General features: G+C 34.9%; 1 non-coding gene across 1 annotated transcript; it reads left to right on the top strand.

Moving 5' to 3' along the window:
• The first annotated feature begins 4475 nt into the window (after positions 1 to 4475).
• On the top strand, positions 4476 to 4581 carry LOC139078365 (U6 spliceosomal RNA). Its single transcript, XR_011531294.1, has one exon. It is a non-coding gene; the product is annotated as a U6 spliceosomal RNA (small nuclear RNA).
• The last annotated feature ends 299 nt before the right edge of the window (positions 4582 to 4880 follow it).

Here is a 4880-nt window from a genome sequence, read left to right as displayed (position 1 = left end):
TATGACAAACAACAGATGAGTGGTGTGGTCCCCTGATCCAGAAACAAACCCAGGCCATAGTGGTTAGAGCACCGAATCTGAGCTGCTAGACCACCAGGGCTGGCTCCTAACATATAACATATAAAGATTTGAATACAATTCAGACTGTATAAAAGATTTGAATACAACTCAGAGTCTATGAAGGAATAAATTTGATCAATTGCTGATCTAATTAGAAATGTCACAATTTTGAGAACATCTTTATGAATTCTTTTACAACTGGTGTCTTTAGAAACTAATGATCACTTTTTACATGAATCATGGCCAATTTAGAATAATCAAATGACTTAATGGTAATGGAATGCAGTTGAGTAAGGATATACACGATATATTATAAATAAATATATTCATATCAATTGCCTTGGGGATTAGGAAGCAAAGTAATTCTCTATGCTGACGATAGTTATTTTATGTTTTCTCTTCTTGAAAATAGACACAAAAACTAACATTTAACTCACACTAAGCCTCTTTAATCTTCCATAAGTTCCTGGTGTTAAAGAATGCTTAATCTGTTTAACCTGTGTATGTGTTGAGCAAAACTAAATTATGGTTACTAGTAAATGTTAGCCTAGAAGACAGTAAACAACATAAGCTATAAGGACTTTTGTTGTCATTGTCAATAAGTAAAATCTTTAGAATTTTCCATGAAGGCTAGAACTTGTAATTAGAAAATGAGTAACAAAGCTGAGGCTCCATTGTTCATTATAGAATGCTGATACACAGGAAAGAGCATAGTGGTATTCTAAGCTATGTCCACTGCTGAGATTGGGCAATACTTGACACATCTGATCAATTGGTTAACCTGGATTAAGTGAAAGCATTCCTACGTTGGTAGAAGAGGGAAATTGAACAAGACCAAATGGGGTCCATTTTATCTTCCAGCTCAGACCAGAGTGTTGTGGCTGAGTTTGAATTAGATTTCTTTGTCTGTGGGAAGACAAATTAATACAAATTTAGTGGCTTAAAACAAGATAAACTTATTGTCTTGCAGCTCTGTATGTTAGAAGTCTCACATGGGTCTCCATGGGAAAATCAAGGTATGAATAGAGTCACATTTTTTTCTGGAGACTCTAGGGTAATATTTGTTTCCTGTTTATTAAAGTTGTTGTCAGAATTCAGTTTCTTGCAGGTATAGTACCTACATTGCTGTTTAGTTTCTAGTTGTCAGCTAAAGGTTATTCCCAGCCTTTAGAGGTTTCCCATATTTCTTGCCTCAAAGCCTTCTTCCTTCATATTCAAAGTCATAAACAGTGGGTTAAAACTAGAAATCAATTACAAGAAGAAAACTGAAAAATTCACAAATATGTGGAGATTAAGCAACTTGCTACTGAACAACCAACAGGTCAAGAATAAATAAAAAAAAATTTTTGAGATGAAAATGGAACTACAATGTACCAAAATATGTTAGATGCAGCCAAAGTAGTTCTAAGAGGGATGTTCACAGTAATAAATACCTATGTTAAGAAATAAGAAAGATCTCAAATAAACAACCTAACTTTACACCTCAAGGAACTAGAAAAAGAAGAACAAACTAAATCGAAAGTTATTAAATGGAAGGAAACATCAAAAATCAGAGTAAAACTAAATGAAATAGAGACTAAAAAGGCAATAGAAAAGATCAATGAATCTAATAGCTAGTTTTTTGAAGAGATAAACAAAATAAACAAGCTTCTAGCTAGACTCACCAAGAAAAAAAGAGAGAAGACTCAGATAAAACCAGAAATAAAAGAGGTGATGTTACAAATGATACCAAAGAAATACAAAAGATCATAAGAGACTACTATGAAGAATTACATGGCAACAAATTGGACAATCTAGAAGAAATGGGTAAATTCCAAGAAACATGCAACCTACCAAGACTGAATCATGAAGAAAGAGGAAATCTGAACAGACCAATTACTAGTAAGGAGATTGAATCAGTAATCAAAAACTTCCAAACAAAGAAAAGTCCAGGAATATATGGCTTCACTGAGGAACTCTATCAAACATTTAACAAACTAACACCAATATTTCAAAACATAGAAGAGGAGAGAATACTTCAAAACTCATTTATGAGGCCAGAATTACCCTGGTAACAAAACCTGACAAGGACCCTGCAAGAAAAGGAAATTATAGGCCGATATCCCTGAAGAACATAGATGCAAAAATCCTCAACAATATTAACACACCACAACAATACATTAAAAGGATCATACACTATGATTGAGTGAGATTTATCTCTGGTGTGCAGGAATGGTTCAACATCCACAAATCGATCAATGGTATACACCACATTAACGAAACAAAGGATAAAAGTCATGATCATCTCAATCGTTGCAGAAAAAGAATTTGACAAAATTCAGTATCCATTTATGATCACAACTCTCAACAAAATGAATATAGATAGAATGTACCTCAATGTAATAAAGGCCATATATGACAAGCCCACAGCTGACATCCTGTTCAAAGGTGAAAACTAAAAGCTTTTCCCATAAAATCAGAAATAAGACAAAGATGCCCCCCTCACCATTTTTATTCAATATAGTACCGGAAGTCCTAACCAAAGCAATTAGGCAAGAAAAAGAAATAAAAGGCATACAAACTGGAAAGGAAGAAGTGAAGCAAAGCTGTCTCTATTTGCAGATGGCATGATGTTATATATAGAAAACCCTAAAGACGCCACCAAAAAACTATTAAAAATAATAATTTAGTAAAGATGCAGGATAGAAAATCAATGTACAAAATCTGTTGCATTTCTAAACTATCAGAAGGAGAAATTAAGAAAACAATCCTATTTACAATTGCATCAAAAAGAATAAAACACCTAGGGGGAAATTTGACTAAGAGGTGAAAGATCTGTACACTGGAAACTATAAGACACTGATGAAAGACACTGAAGAAGACACAAGTAAGTGGAAAGATATTCTGTGCTCATGGATTAGAAGAATTAATGCTGTTAAAATGCCCATTCTACCCATGCAATCTACAAATTTGATGCCATCACCATCAAAAGTCCAATGGTATTTTTCACAAAAAAAGAAAAAACAATCCTAAAATTTGGATGAAAATACTAAAGACCCAAATAGCCAAAGCACTCTTGAAAGAAGAAAAACAATGCCAGAGACATATACTTCCTGATTTCAAACTATATTGCAAAACTATAGTAATCAAAAAGTATGGTACTGATGTAAAAACAGACACAGATTGATGGAACAGAATAGAGAGCCCAGATAAACCCACATATATATGGTTAATTAATTACAACAAAGGAGCCATGAATATACAATGGGAAAAGGACAGTCTCTTCAATAAATTGTATTGGGATAACTGGACAGCCACATGCAAAGACATGAGACTAGACCACTATCTTACAATGTAGCCAAAAATCAACTAAAAATGGATTAAAGACTTGAACATAGGCCAACAACCATAAAACTCTTAGAAGAAAACATATAGGATAAGCTCCTTGACGGGTCTTGGCAATAAGTTTTTGGATTTGACACCAAAAGCTAAGGCAATAAAAGCAAAAATCAACAAGTGGGCTACATCAAACATTTCCTGTACAACAAAAGAAACCATCAATAAGATGAAAACGCAACTTATAGAATGGGAAAAATATTTGCAAATCATATATGTGATAGAAGTTGATATCTAAAATATATATAGAACTCATAAAACACAATAGAAGACAAACAATCCCATTAAAAATTGGGCAGAAGATCTGAATAGACATTTTTCCAAAAAAGACATTCACATGGCCAATAATAACATGAAAAGGTAGTCAACATCATTAATCATCAGGGAAATGCAAATCAAAATCACAATGAGATATCACCTCACCACCTGTTAGAATGGCTGTTATAAAAAAGTCAAATAACAAATGTTGGTGAGGATGTGGAGAAAAGAGAACAATTCTGCACTATTGGTGGGAATGGGAGAAAAAAAGAATTAAGTTACAAATGTTTCTTTAAGAACTTTCTATATTTTAAGAAAACGTAAGTAAAGGAAGGGTAACTATTAAACATGATATCTATTTCAAACCACTGTCATGGCTTTTATAATGGCAGTTTCTAAGAAAACTACTAAAACAATGTTATCTGCTCAATTGTGTCACTTTAAAATTCATATGTTGAAGCCCTAGCCCAGTACTTCAGAATAAGACTGTATATGGAGATAAGCCCTTTAAAGAGGTTAGTGAATTAAAATGAAGCAGTTAAAGTGGGCCCTAATCTGATCTGAGTAGTGTTCTTACAAGCAGAGTAAACTTGGACACAAAGAGAGAAACTAGTTGTTATGATTGAATGTTTGTGTCCTCTAAGATGCTTATGTTGACGCGGTAACCTCAAACGTGATGGTCTTTGAGGATGGGGCCTTTGAGAGATAATTAGAGTTAGATGCGGTCATGACAGTGGAGTCCACGTCCGATGGGTTTAGTGCTCTTATAAAAAGAGACACCAGCGCTCCCTTAGGTAGCACACACACTAAAATGTGAAAATACAGAGAAGATTAGCATGGCCCCTGTGCAAGGACAACAGGCAAATTCATGAAGCATTCAAAGAAAAAGGAAGAGATACCAGAGAATTTGCTCTCTCTTTCTCCAACATGTGAGGACACAACAAGGAGAGAACTGCCTGCGACCAAAGGGGAGAACTCTCAACAGGCTCCCAGGAGCTAGCCCCATGATCTGGGACTTTCTAGCCTTCCAAACTGTGACAGAATAAATTTCTGTCGTTTAAGCCAGCCGGTCAGTGATGTTTTGTTAGAGCAGGCTAAGCAGACTAAGCGCGCAGCTATGTGCTCACACGGGTGGAAATCTTTGGGAAAGCAGCCCTCTCCAAGCCAAGGAGAGAGACCTCAGAAGA

This window comes from Equus przewalskii, chromosome 1, assembly GCF_037783145.1.
Source record: "Equus przewalskii isolate Varuska chromosome 1, EquPr2, whole genome shotgun sequence".
In the NCBI taxonomy this organism is placed as follows: domain Eukaryota; kingdom Metazoa; phylum Chordata; class Mammalia; order Perissodactyla; family Equidae; genus Equus; species Equus przewalskii.
Note: the sequence above shows the minus strand (reverse complement) of the source record. Positions and strands in the feature narration are given on the sequence as shown.